This window comes from Lycorma delicatula, chromosome 7, assembly GCF_047948215.1.
Source record: "Lycorma delicatula isolate Av1 chromosome 7, ASM4794821v1, whole genome shotgun sequence".
NCBI lineage: Eukaryota > Metazoa > Arthropoda > Insecta > Hemiptera > Fulgoridae > Lycorma > Lycorma delicatula.
This window is the reverse complement of record NC_134461.1, coordinates 132,429,935-132,445,714: the sequence shown is the minus strand read 5'-3', so window position 1 is coordinate 132,445,714 and position 15,780 is coordinate 132,429,935. Positions and strand designations below refer to the sequence as shown.

The 15,780-nt window shown below is 30.8% G+C and overlaps 1 protein-coding gene across 2 annotated transcripts in view; it reads right to left on the bottom strand.

Moving 5' to 3' along the window:
* klar (klarsicht) overlaps nucleotides 1-12,251 on the bottom strand; it is a 1,056,371-nt gene extending 1,044,120 nt beyond the window's left edge. Inside the window, exon 1 of one of the 2 annotated variants that reach the window (XM_075370262.1) lies at nucleotides 12,131-12,251. The gene's annotated coding sequence lies outside the window, so the exon portion shown is untranslated. The remainder of the gene's footprint in view (nucleotides 1-12,130) is intronic. The other variant, XM_075370261.1, reaches the window with a different exon arrangement.
* Nucleotides 12,252-15,780: the final 3,529 nt, after the last annotated feature.

The following is a 15,780-nucleotide window of genomic DNA, read 5'->3' as shown; positions in this document are numbered from 1 at the left end:
CACGCTACAAAATTGTCATTTTATCTCATCTTCTGAACCGATACCTGTGATCCCGGAGGCTAAAAAAAATCCATTCAATAATAAGGATAGTAAAGAGTACTTTGATTAGTAATAATTCGACGAAGAAATAATTAAATTTCTTAAACGTGGTTTCCGCTGATAATTTTTTTAATAAATAAAAATTAATTAAAAATTTTTTATCCGCCTTACCGGCAAAAATATTAATCTTTTATATAATTTTTTGCCGGTAAGGTGGATATAAAATTGTTATTATCTTTTAATTTATCCGATAAATAATTATTTTCATCGTTATTACTATTAACGATTTTAAAATAAGTAAACGTAATAAATATTACGTTAGTAATATTGAGTAATAAATATATACGGAGTAAAAATATACAATAAAAGCTATTATACCGTTGTTTTTTAAGACCTTTATTATTAAAGTATTGTAGATTGTTACTTTTGAACGAAATGAATTTTGTAAAAAAAAATAAAAAAACGAGTGTAAATATCAACTTTTTTTAAACTGGAAAAAATTCTGAGGAATTGTTTTTTTTTACACTTGAAAGCGCACCGTATTACCGTCTGCCAACTTGAAAATATTAACATATTTCTCTATTGAATTTAGATCGTACATTAAATATCTATCAAAAAAGAAAAAAATTAAAATTTGTTCGATTACGTCAGTTTTTTTTCGCTTTGATGAACTGAAATCGCCTAAAATACAAGGAGAAACCTTCCGCTACGGTAGCTTTCTTTGAAAGTAATGATACAACGGTTTCTAGAGCTAACTTAACCGACATTGTTTTTCATCCACCGGGATAAATTTCACGCGCGTTTCAAGGCGTTTTGGATTTTCATGTGCAAACGTACATCCCTCAAGCGGTGGACTTATACCGAAAAATAGACCGTTTAAAGGTAGGAGCGTTTGATAATCTCTTTTTTTTAGTTTCCCTATTGGATACTGTAAACGCTTTTGAAACCGGCTGTGAAAAAGCATTAAACTCCATTTCGGTAGAGTTTGTTGTATTCCGAAGCGTTGCTTTTTAACGCCCTTTCAAACGAAGTGTCACACACAGCCCTATCTTTTCCATTTAAGATTTTTTAATCACCGCCTCTGGATGGGGTAGTCATATAAAGAAAAACATATCGTTTCCAAGTAAGGGAAACGTTTGTTAAATTAAATTTTTCTACGGGTAACGGTTAAAATGTTATTTACGGGTCGCCACGCTTCACGAACACGCGACATACACGAGTAAATCAAAATTAATCGATCAGAATATCTGAAACCTAATTTCAGAATTACTATACGCACAAAACGACGGTCACGCCTAAAACTTTCTGTAAACGGGGATAGATACCGATGCTGTTCTACCCGTAACAAAAAAAGGAAAACTTATTCTATCGGGTATCGCGATAAGACATATTTTCAAATTTGTATTTCTATACTTACATTCTCGGAGATTTTTCAAACGTATTAAGTCGGAGATTTACGAAATGAACTCGAAACAAGCCAAACGACAACCCTTAACTGGTGGTATAACCACCAGTCTTAACCGGTGTACTGATCTAAATCACGTTAATTCGAAATGCTATTCAACCTTTATAATAACAAAGCTAATTAAGATAATAAAATAAATCGACTATAATGCTATCATATAAATCGTGTACTTTCAAGAATAACGGATAAATAATAAATAATTCTTATAACAACATATTCAGGGAAATATAACTCGACATTTAATTTATCGATAATAATTTGGAATGAAACCTACGAATTTCTAATTAAAAACTATCGTAATTTTGTTTAATCCGTCTTCACTACATCAGACAAATAATTCACGCAAATATATATTATACTAAGCGACAGAAAATAATATTCACAAGACTTAAATAATCAATATGAAAATTAATCCACGCATATATCGCTGTATAAATTTTACGTTTTAATTATATGTATCTAAATATTGCAGCATAATTACTAGAATTAGCGACAAAAAAAATTATTAAAAGAAATCAGTAAGATTATTAAAAAACTAATAAAAGTAATCGATAATAGAATTAAAAAATAATATTCAGGCTTGAGAAGCTTGAGGAAGAGGAGGTAAAGAAGATTTTTGAGGAGGACATCGCAAGAGGTCTGAGTAAAAAAGATAAGGTAGAAAATGTAGAAGAAGAATGGGAGAATGTTAAAAAGGAAATTCTTAAATCAGTAGAAGCAAACTTAGGCGGAATAAAGAGAACTGGTAGAAAACCTTGGGTTTCAGACGATATATTGCAGCTGATGGATGAACGTAGAAAATATAAGAATGCTAATGATGAAGAAAGTAAAAGGAACTATCGGCAATTAAGAAATGCTATAAATAGGAAGTGCAAACTGGCGAAAGAAGAGTGGATTAAAGAAAAGTGTTCAGAAGTGGAAAGAGAAATGAACATTGGTAAAATAGACGGAGCATACAGGAAAGTTAAGGAAAATTTTGGGGTACATAAATTAAAATCTAATAATGTGTTAAACAAAGATGGTACACCAATATATAATACGAAAGGTAAAGTCGATAGATGGGTGGAATATATTGAAGAGTTATACGGAGAAAATGAATTAGAAAATGGTTTTATAGAGGAAGAAGAGGAAGTTGAGGAGGATGAAATGGGAGAAACAATACAGAGATCTGAATTTAAGAGAGCATTAAAAGATTTAAATGGCAGAAAGGCTCCTGGAATAGACGGAATACCTGTCGAATTACTGCGCAGTGCAGGTGAGGAAGCGATTGATAGATTATACAAACTGGTGTGTAATATTTATGAAAAAGGGGAATTTCCGTCAGACTTCAAAAAAAGTGTTATAGTTATGATACCAAAGAAAGCAGGAGCAGATAAATGTGAAGAATATAGAACAATTAGTTTAACTAGTCATGCATCAAAAATCTTAACTAGAATTTTATACAGAAGAATTGAGAGGAGAGTGGAAGAAGTGTTAGGAGAAGACCAATTTGGTTTCAGGAAAAGTATAGGGACAAGGGAAGCAATTTTAGGCCTCAGATTAATAGTAGAAGGAAGATTAAAGAAAAACAAACCAACATACTTGGCGTTTATAGACCTAGAAAAGGCTTTCGATAACGTAGATTGGAATAAAATGTTCAGCATTTTAAAAAAATTAGGGTTCAAATACAGAGATAGAAAAACAATTGCTAACATGTACAGGAACCAAACAGCAACAATAACAATTGAAGAACATAAGAAAGAAGCCCTAATAAGAAAGGGAGTCCGATAAGAATGTTCCCTGTCTCCGTTACTTTTTAATCTTTACATGGAACTAGCAGTTAATGATGTTAAAGAACAATTTAGATGTAACAGTACAAGGTGAAAAGATAAAGATGCTACGATTTGCTGATGATATAGTAATTCTAGCCGAGAGTAAAAAAGATTTAGAAGAAACAATGAACGGCATAGATGAAGTCCTACGCAAGAACTATCGCATGAAAATAAACAAGAACAAAACAAAAGTAATGAAATGTAGTAGAAATAACAAAGATGGACCACTGAATGTGAAAATAGGAGGAGAAAAGATTATGGAGGTAGAAGAATTTTGTTATTTGGGAAGTAAAATTACTAAAGATGGACGAAGCAGGAGCGATATAAAATGCCGAATAGCACAAGCTAAACGAGCCTTCAGTAAGAAATATAATCTGTTTACATCAAAAATTAATTTAAATGTCAGGAAAAGATTTTTGAAAGTGTATGTTTGGAGTGTCGCTTTATATGGAAGTGAAACTTGGACGATCGGAGTATCTGAGAAGAAAAGATTAGAAGCTTTTGAAATGCGGTGCTATAGGAGAATGTTAAAAATCAGATGGGTGGATAAAGTGACAAATGAAGAGGTATTGCGGCAAATAGATGAAGAAAGAAGCATTTGGAAAAATATAGTTAAAAGAAGAGACAGACTTATAGGCCACATACTAAGGCATCCTGGAATAGTCGCTTTAATATTGGAAGGACAGGTAGAAGGGAAAAATTGTGTAGGCAGGCCACGTTTGGAGTATGTAAAACAAATTGTTGGGGATGTAGAATGTAGAGGGTATACGAAACGACTAGCACTAGATAGGGAATCTTGGAGAGCTGCATCAAACCAGTCAAATGACTGAAGACAAAAAAAAAAAAATTCAGGCTTGTCTGTGCCTTGTGCAATTAGAGTATAAATTATAATCTTTTATAGACAGTATATAAAACAATCGATCAAATTTTACGTATATAATCAATCGATTTTCCTAAAAGTTTACAGATAATTAAACAAATAAGATAAACACACTTTTTGTTATTATCATTACGTATTAATACTGTTTATTATTATTATTATTTTTGAAATCTAAAATAGATAATCAGATTTCAATAATTACGACAGCTGAAGCTACACTTCTGTCCTTGTCCTACCTTTTTTTCTTTAAAGTTGTACAATAATTAAGTATTTATAAAAATGATTGCACTCGTAATATAAAAGACCTTCACGCTTTTACTTCCTTTTTGTCATCATCGCTAAAATTCAGTAAACATTTTATAACGGCGACAGTAAAATAAATAACTAGATAAAAAAAAATGTTTTAAAAAGTATATATTATAAATACCGCATATATCGGAAGCTAAATGGCCTCTAAGTATTTTTTAACACGGTTTCTTATTTCTTGACAATACCCCGACTTTTTTAGCAAGCGCTCAGGATTATTTATATATAAAAATAAATAAAAAATTAAGGTAAAAATTCATATAAATTTAGCTTCTGTTAAGCGCACTGTTATCTTAACGTATAAAATACATAAAATATAAAATAACGTATAAAATATTAGATACGTCTCAGATGATAATCTGGACTATTTGATAAAACTTATTAAAGTTTACCTCCTTTCTAATATCCAACGAAGACGATTTGAAAAATATTTTCAACCTGATAATACGTAATTTAAAGAAAACGTCTACTTTTAAGAACGGGTAAGTAATATACAGATAGGAATTTGTTTACAACTCCTTGAAATTTAAGGTTGAAAACTATCCTGGCTGAAAACTTATTAAGAAAATTTTTTTTTCTACATTTCAAACCGACAATTTGAAAGCGAAACGTTAAAAAAATATCCAACGTGGAATAAATTTTTCAGGTTTAGAAAAATAATAACGAAACATAAAAATAGCAATTTATTTCCGAAAAAATTGCTCCTGGATAAGCTAGCAACCACATAAGAGTAGAATTCCCATTCGGTCCGTTCGATCCCTTTCGAAGTAAAACTTTCTCTTAATATCAATCTATTTCTGTTCATCTAGTTATTTTTCTTCAAACAAATTTAATAGAATGCATCCGCTACCTATTAATAACGGTGCAATAAATTACAAAACATATTAAACCATTTTTTTTTTTTTTTTTTTTTTTTTTTTATGAAAACCATTTAGCCAGTACAATTACGTAATTGTAATCTTAAAATTAGAAATAAATTTAAAATTAAAATAAAATGACGCGCAGGTTTTAACGTGAACTTTAATAGGTATAAGTGTTAATACGGAGTACCACACGGCTTACGATATACCAACATAAATGTTCGTTTGAAATAAACGTGGTTTAAGGGTATAAGCCGATGATAAGTTCGTTTATATCGTAGACGATAATGCAAACGAAGGGCTGAAAAAATTCAAAACGATTTAAGCGAACGGTTAAAAATGAACAATCTGAAACAATTTCCGCGGCCTTCAGACTAAACTTATTTCAATAAAGAACTTATATGGCATTTGTACATCTGTTAAAGACATTTCATAATTCAGAACCGAGAAGAACTTTTTAAAATTAAAGGAACACTGTACTGAAATATACTGAAAGAAAACGCATACACCAACTGTAAAAGAATCAGGAAGCAGTGACCACGAGAAGATGAAGAACGGTAACTCCGATTCACAGAGGAGCGAGACGAGGATCAGCAGTACGTATGCGCTTTTCAATTCGAGTATACAGCAGAAGAGGCGATACAGGAATATAAATTCAAATTCGGAGTAACTATTAAGAGACGAAAAAAATCTAACCGAACAGTACGGATTTATCGCTCTTAGAGAAATATACTTAGAAAATATATAGAAGTAAAACAAAGGCGACGAAGTAAAAAATATAAAAATGAGGATAATTAGAGATTAATTAATAATGTGAAGACATGGAAACGCACTATACCGTGAACAACTTCAGATGGACGTTAGGAGCGGGCTGGACCGAACGAGAAAAGACTGCTATTAATTAATACGCAATTAGATTTTTTAAAAGATATATTTTCATATCTGATTTTACAGGAAATATTGAAAATTAAAATTTGTTCCATGAAACACGAAATTAAAAGAAATAGAAGAAATACATTTCTAACAAAATTTTGTAGAGACCAACTAATTCAAAATTTAGTTAATTTAATAATAATATAGCGATGTATAGGAAAAAATAATTTTTTCTTAAATTTTAAAGAAATCGGAGCCTAGGTCATAGAACGTTAAACTAAGCTGACACATTAAATATATATATATATATATATATATATATATATATATATATATTTAAATGTAACACTTTATCTCAAAAAATGAATAATCTTGTTATCTTTAATATTACAACGACCGGTAAAGTAAAGATCACAGTCCAAGCTACAAATATCGAGATATCAATACAAACAAAAAATAATTAGATTATTTTTATTTCATTTTTACAAAACTTTTGCTACCAAATTTTAATCAAATGGCAGCAGACATAACCGGTATTCTAATAATTTAAAGGTGTGTAATGAATAACAAGTATCGCCTTACTTTTGACTGCGCACGTGTATGCGTGTGTTAAGTGCAGCTGCAAAAACACAATGTAACTTTTAATTAACCATATCTGAAGTATATCGTCCAGCTCAATTAAAAAATAAACTCATAATTTAAAAAAATACGCGTCTAAAGCCACTGAATAACATAATTTATACGATAAGCTTTTCAATTAATCATTTATTTCAAGGATTTTTATAGAACTCTGTACTCTCATCACTTAAAAAAAAAAAAAAAAAATACTGTACATTAGATGCCATAACCTGACGACTGTAGGTGACCGGATATGACTGTCTACCGAAAATAAATACCAGTACTATTATTATTATTATTATTATTATTATTATGAAAAAAATTATTACATCAAACGGACAAAGCGTAAGGCAAACAGTTTACGTATATGAAACAGGATGAGTGTAAACTTAATAGTAAGAATACATCAGAAAGTATACGATGTGATAAAATTTATAAAATAATAGATAAATTAATAAAACTAAAGCTAATTTAGGAAATAATTAATTTAAAAGAATTAAACGTAAACATTTTAGTAAACACGAATAACAAAACAAAAAAGAAAAGCGAAATCGATATTATTCTTACGAAATAAACGACAAACATATAAAATAAAGGGATTTTAAGACGAACCGGAGAAGAGAGAAATTTATGATAATTTTTTATAAAAAAGAAGAACAAGGTCGGTAGAGCCGTACGAATTAAACCGTTCAAGGTCGGCGAATTTAGCTCCAGCAGGAAATACAGGCGGTAAAAACGGTAAAGAAAAACAAGAATTAGAATATATGAAATATACAATTAAGGACACAGGATGTAAAACGAGAAGCTAATAAATACGCGTAGAATATAAATAACAGGAAAACCGCGTCGAATCGGTTAAAAAAGAAATTGTTCAGCAACATATTCTCGTAAAAGAATCCAATATAATATGCGATAAATTAAAAAAAAATTATCGAAATTGTTGTTATACGTTATCTTATTTATAACATGATTTCCCGTAACTGATAAAATGATTCTACGATAAGACTATATATTTTAATAAACGTCACACGATATACCTAATGAATTACAGTACGTTTATCAAGCGTATATATAATTATGTAACTAACAGATAAGAAATTACGTTGAAAATCACGTTTGACGCTAAGGTAAGTAATACTTGAAAGAACTCGAGCTATTAATATTATTATTACCGTCATTACTTTCTTATAACCAAGCTACACCTGAAAGAGGAGAACAGGTTTTTAGCCGATATGATTTTTCGTTTGTTTGTGTCCTTGTAACTTACAGAACGTTAGGAGATATTTTCGTGAAGTAGGTACCGAACGATTCGTATCGATTACTCGATGAAGAACATCTCGATATACCGAACTGACGGATAGCAACAACAAACAATAAAACAATACGACTGAGACTCGGTAAAATAAGTGGATTAACAGAAGATTATTTCGGCGTATTATACAATTATAGGGTCCCAATTAAGCTTTTTAATAAATATATATTTATATTTAAAACATCTTCAGCTTTTGCGTGATAGCTGAAAGCGCTTTTCATTTATACTTCATCGGTAAGAAGTTTTTTTTTATTACTATTCATATTTTTTTCGTTAATTTTATTAAACCGATTACGATTCTGCTCGATAAAAAATATTAAACTAAATCGCACAAAATTTTATAAAGAAATTTTAAGCCGACAAAAGTATTAAGACATATTACAAAATTATTAATTAAAAAAAGAATTTTGACGGTTTAAAAACAAGTTACCGTACTTCTTCTCGAATCAGTTAAAAAAAAATACTTTTTACATCGTTTTGTTAAAAAGATTCCTTAAGAAAGAACTTACGGCCACATGCATTTATGGAGTGTTAATCTACTAAAGTTAAGGGTACGAGAAATATTACGTTCGTGTTTTTATGATAGATATAGATAGACATGTTTTAAACAGTTTTTAACATCATTACAAGTTAATAGCGTTCGGAAACGATTTATTTACAGATTTTCTACAGAAAATTCCTGCCCCCCTCCCGATTTCAATTCCAGTTATAAAATGAGACCGATATAATTTTCTTGGTATACAAGTTGTGCTGGTTTTTTCACTAGAAAAGGTTTTAAAATTCGATCCCTGCAGTCTTCGAGAAAATTTCTACAAATCCAAAAAAAATTTTAGACGTAGCTTAAACTTACTTTGTTAAATTGCCGATAAACAAATAAAACATTATAACAAACTTTGTAGACCATATAATTTAGAGTAAACTGCTCAAAAATCTTTTTGAGATTAGAAAAAAATTGTATTAATAAAATTAAGTGCTCGAAATAAATTTTTTTAAATATTAAAAATTAAAATTAATAGAGAAATTCTTTTATTTTATAAGATTAAAATAAGGAATGTTTTAAACCGGTTTTTTTTTAATGAAAGAACAGCATCAACAGTTATGGTCATTATATCGATGGAAATTGGTTGCGTATGAAAATAAGTCATACTTGATTAGATTCGAACCCGGGAACTCCAAGTTTTATTTATTTACATTCAGTAATTTTATTCATGATTATTTTACTAAACGTTTTTTCCATATTAAAAATAAGTTTAATTTAAAATTTTAAGACTTTTTTTATAGTTTTGTTTAAAAAGAAAAATCGAGTTTTTTAAACTTTCATTCAATTTTTCTTACGTAAAACATTTACAAAGACAACTTTTCTACAATTTTCTTTTTTTTTGTATAGTTTTATTTACTTTTTGGGCAAATTAATAATAAAATAAACTATGATAAATCTAAAAAAATTGTTTTTTTCGACACCAATCTTTGTAAAGTTTACAAATATTATTTCATAAATTACTGGAGGTGTAGATTTGACACTCGTTTTTTTAATTGTACGATAAAAAAACTTATTCTATTTCTTGTGATAAAAAACCACTTATAAAAATCATCCCTAATTTGTATTCTAAGAATTTTAGTATAATTTCGTCTTATTGCAGCAGTAGAAATTAGAGCGAAATGTTTCACTCCCCGCAACCCGAACAAAATTTACATAAATTATTCTTTATTTTAATTATTAGAAGACATCCTGAAATTATTTAATTTTTTTATGAAATACTCAACGCACGTGTATTGATTTAATCAATTTATTTTAATTATTTTAATTTTATATGTCAAATTAGAACCAAAAAAATTTAGGAAACTGTATGTAAAAAAATTGAAATACTTTACGGGCTATTTTCGGATTGGAAATTTCCACGATAAGTTTCTCATAAGCGTTTTTTTTTGTCATCGTTCATCAGTCTCTCTTTGATTGACGTATACATATAACTCGGTTAAAGTTGATCTTAACGTAGGAAGTTTTCCAAAATCGAGTTTTACCGTTAATTTTAACAACCTAAGAATTCGATTGCATTTCTTATTGCAATCGGTTATCCGTATTAAAAATAAATTTTTATAAGTACAAAAGTATTAATTAATCGATATTTGATCGTAATTTAACGATCGAGAAAGTTGTTTAAATTATAACGAGAAGAATCCTAGGGACGTATTTTAATCGATTAAATATCACTTAATTTCATTACATTTTAGAAAAATAAATAATAATAAATGAAATAAACAGAACGATTAACATTATGATTTTATTTAACGAGATCTAACCGTCGACTACGACTACCTTAACGTACCTTTACGTTCGGTCAAAAATAAAACCGAAAGTAGTAAAATAACAAAATATTAGATTTAATTACTAGAGCTATCGTCCTTTCGATAATTAATTTTTTTAAAAATCACTTGCTGTAACCGGTTTCGTTTAAACGGTGAGAACTAAGAGGTATATCGCACAAGAAGAGCGTCTACTTACGGATCGATAAAACTAATTTACGGTAAAAAAATTATCCCGTTCTGTATAATAAAGGTTGACGACTATTTCCCCTCTAATAATGCCTCGTTTAGAAAAAAAACCACAACTTTCGTATCGACGGGTTAAAAAAGTTATAAAAATTTACAAAAATCTAACTTTTAGATTTGAATTTTTTTTTAGATCATTTTAAAAACCCAAAATTAAACGCTGGATTTTTACGATTTATTTTTTTTAAAATAATAATTATACCGATAAAAGTTTCATCAAACATATCGCTTTATCAACAAATATATATCGTTTCACCTTCATCATCTCCTGCTCGCCGATTCTAATAATAAAAAATGTAAATAACTAAAAATAAAAAAAAAATTAAAAAAAACACTGTGAAAATACCTCAACTACCACTCTAAATTACAAACCTACCTCTACTTATTATTAAACCGTTGCTTAGATATAAAGTAAAACAGGTGCCACAAATATGCGCTTCAAAATTTTGTATTGGTTTTTTTATAACATTTTTAAAAACTTACACCTCAAGAGTTCAAAAATGAAATAAAAATCCGGCGAGAATAAATTTTAATCATAACAAATACTAATTTTAATAATTAGCACGAAATTTTCACAAAAAAATGTCACCCGCTCTAAAAATATAAATATTTAATTAACGTTCCTGTAAGTGTTACGAGTCGGAACGTTTCCTTCTACAAGCTCATCTTGTAAAAAACGTCATTTTATCATCGACCGAGAAGTGAAAAGACAAAAATGTTTCTGCTTAAAACCTATTACATTTTAATAGTTACAATAAGATAACAAAATCTATACCGTTATTGACACAAAATACCTTTTAGTGCAAGAGAAATATTTTCATAATAACACGATGTATAACGCAAATTTGTTTTTAAAAATTGTAACTTAAAAATCAAGCGGTCAGAACAACGATAGTGTTTTAATTAGCTTCCGACTTACAATCTAATTTTTTATGTCGCATCGGTCTAAGAAATAGTTAAGATTTAACTTAGAATAGCTCTGAAAAGCCAGAAAACGCTAAAAGTACCGGTTATTAAATTTGTGGGTAACTAAAAAGCTCGTGTTTACAGAAACTTGATGCGAAAAAAATAGGCGTGAATACTAGGTGAATCGATATTAAAATATTTCCTAATTTTGAAACGCAAATACCTATCTGCGTGTACCTTATGCGACTTATTAATAACGATAAAAAGTACAATCTAATGTTTTATCAGTAGACGGTAAACCTAACCTTTTCATAGCGTTTAAGAGTACGACATCAAAAAACAATATTTATCTACACCGTAGTTAACGTTACTACCACGAATTATTATGGCCTTGACTTGAAATATATTTTAATATTTTCATCTTTAATAAATAATATTCCCTGTTAATTAAAACTAAAAATTAAGATAACGTAAAAACCGATCGATATTTTCTGTAGAATCAGAATTTACCTAAGGTGTGAATTCCTTAAAATTTTACGAACGATCGAATTTTGTATTTCGGATTTCACAACCTATTTTATATATAGAAATATAAAATAGTCGCAGAATTAATAAAACTTCTACGATAATATATATTTGACATTCACTCACTAAAAAAAAACACACACAAACCACCGTAATATTTATTTAACAAGCAAAACAAAAATAAAAAATATCAAGAAAACAAAAGTAAACGACTAGTATTATCTTTTTTTTAACGCGTAAAGTAAGAATTAAATTAACGTTACGGATATGGCACGATCCCTTATCACTAATTTTGATTCGAACAACTCAAAGTCTAACGACGGACTGAAGAACCGTCGCGAGGGGGAAAACCACGCAGCCGAATGCTCGAGCACCGTTCCCCCACCATACCGTACAAGAATTCCCCCGCTTGACGGGGAATATCCCTACCGCAATAACAACCGAACGTTCTATAACCACTCGTGCTGCGTCGCACACAAAACTGCGGTATATTTTGTTCGTACGATCGCAACCGGACAGGAAACCTGCAACGATAAAACGACCGACTTACTGCGCCGCCTGCCATCAAAATAAACGATCTGCAGGATATTTTATCCGCGACACAACATGTGAGAAGAGAAAGCTCTTTTATTATTTACAAATAATAGAAATACGAACGTAATTAACAACCTATTAATAATTCAATTACGCAATAATAATACACCGGCCTACAGTCAAAACACAGCGTAACACAAGCCGTTTACGTAAACAAAAAAAACCTGCATTGTGCTGTCACGGTGAAAAGTAAACTGCTGTTATCAAACACGGAAAATATAACAGCCGCTTAACTTATAACTTCACTGTAAATCTCGCGCGCGCATGAAAATATAAACAGATGGATCGACAGATTTTCTAAATCAAATGCGCGTAAAAATCCCGTTGTTTTGTCCTGTTTGCATTTCATTTACCGGTTTCTAAATAAAAATAAAATAAAATGAAGGTCGGTTTACGGGTTAATAAATACAAGTTGTATTTATTAACTTTTATAATACGGATAGAATACTCTTTTGTATTATAAATATACGAATCTTTTTATCGGTCGATAAGTAATAAAGCATTATGCAGGTAACCTACGGCCCTCCACGGTTAAAAAAGGAACCGATCTAGCTTTTATCTGTTTGGATCAAAAGAAACAGATTAGAATTAATTATAACAACAAAAAAACTTCCAAAACCAATAAAACGCTGCACAGATTTCAATTTGTTATCAAACACTTTGACCGGCCGATATACTGCAACGTCTCGGACGTAAGGCGTTATTGCGGTTTTTAGTTCTTAATCGTCTGCGGTCTGTTGCGATACACTGGTAGTTTCGGTCACCACCGTTGAAAGTAATGCGGGGAAGTAAGATCGGGCGATCTTGCAGGCCGTAAACCCCTCGAAATATAAAATATTATAATCGTATATATACTATTATGTCGTTCACCAAAGACATTTTGTAAAAACTTGTGACCTGTTAGCTGTGTGCGCTGTGGCGCCGACCGCTTGTTGGAACCGACCGCGATTGATTTCCGCTTACGTCCACCGATTAACGAAGTTTGTTAAAACAGCACGATAACGATCACTATTAATTGTATTTTCAGATTCGCAATGCGCGTTCTACTCGCACCGACCCGGACTCCAATTTTCGCTTCGTGTAATTCACTGAGGTTAATAGTCGATCGCAATCGTGTATTTTGTGAATTAAAATATCCTTCCGGACGAAACCGAGCTTCATTTATAAAAAAAAACCTAATTTAGACGTGATTACGAAATTTTCGTCGATAAGACCGTCGATAATAATTTAGTCCTTCGGCGAGATCTGTAGGTTTCGGTTCTTGAACGCGTATTACTACGTAGGGGAAAAGTTTCATTTTTTCTTAGCTTCATGTGCGGCAGCAAGTACATCTTTCTGCTGTGCTACTTGCGCGTCGACATCGGTAGACTTTCGGCCGAAATATCCGAAATGTCAAGCGGCTTAGGCGGTCATCCCGCTTCGATTATCGTTTTCAATAGATAGCCCGTTACAGGAAATTTTTCGATAAAAATTAAAACCGCACGGAAGTGAGGAACAGTAATATTTGGAAACCTTACAGAAAAACGGCGCTTCACTAAATCGGTATAATTATCGCCTTCACGAAAGACGTATTCGACAAGCAAAATGACCTCTACCGGAATAACCGTTACGTTTCTCGCGACTACCGATTCCCGTAAACGAAACGAAACGAAGCTCGTTCGATCACAAGTCGACAACTTACGTCTCGGTTTATTACCGAGCAACGCCCGACGAACCCACAGGCCGACCGACCAAACGCCGAAAGAACAGAATGCATCACATAATTCTAAAGTTTACCGCGCAGCGACTTTCCGAACGCAGTGTATGGGAAATGAACTACACTTCAGAAGGCGTTAATAAAAATTATTTGGACGTATATTTGTTTACGCTGAATGGGATACAAATTCGCTTTAATTTTTTAAATTTCATCATTATTATTATTAATGTTTTTAATTTTACAGATATCGATTTAGATGATCCGTACTTATGGGCGCCAACAATGATCTGCAGCTTGTATTTTTTGAAAATTCGCTCCATAATTTGCAGGATGATATTAATTTCAAACTGGAATATACTTAAACGTTTCCTTACTCCCTCTAAAAACAAAAGAAAAGAAAAAAATTCAGAGGATGTAAGCAAATACGAATTTACATTAAAGCTGGACAACGATTTGCGTATGCAAGACGTTGATGTAATTTCTCGGTTTTTATTATTATTGTTATATATTAAATTATGTAATAGAAATAACAAAGATGGACCACTGAATGTGAAAATAGGAGGAGAAAAGATTATGGAGGTAGAAGAATTTTGTTATTTGGGAAGTAGAATTACTAAAGATGGACGAAGCAGGAGCGTTATAAAATGCCGAATAGCACAAGCTAAACGAGCCTTCAGTAAGAAATATAATTTGTTACATCAAAAATTAATTTAAATGTCAGGAAAAGATATTTGAAAGTGTATGTTTGGAGTGTCGCTTTATATGGAAGTGAAACTTGGACGATCGGAGTATCTGAGAAGAAAAGATTAGAAGCTTTTGAAATGCGGTGCTATAGGAGAATGTTAAAAATCAGACGGGTGGATAAAGTGACAAATAGATGAAGAAAGAAGCATTTGGAAAAATATAGTTAAAAGAAGAGACAGACTTATAGGCCACATACTAAGGCATCCTGAAATAGTCGCTTTGATATTGGAAGGACAGGTAGAAGGAAAAAATTGTGTAGGCAGGCCACGTTTGGAATATGTAAAACAAATTGTTAGGGATGTAGGATGTAGAGGGTATACTGAAATGAAACGACTAGCACTAGATAGGGAATCTTGGCTAGTTGCATCAAACCAGTCAAATGACTGAAGAAAAAAAAATAAATCTATTAAATTAAAATTTATTTTTTATTAGTTTAGCATTTCCTCAGGTATTTCGTAATACGGTGCTGATGATTATTTAACAGTCGAAAACGGTCATCTAGTTAAAATATTTTATTAAAACATTTCGAAACCTTTTTTTGAGGGTATTCTTATTTTTCAATTTATTTAATAACCGTTTAACGTAACCTTTATGCGTATAT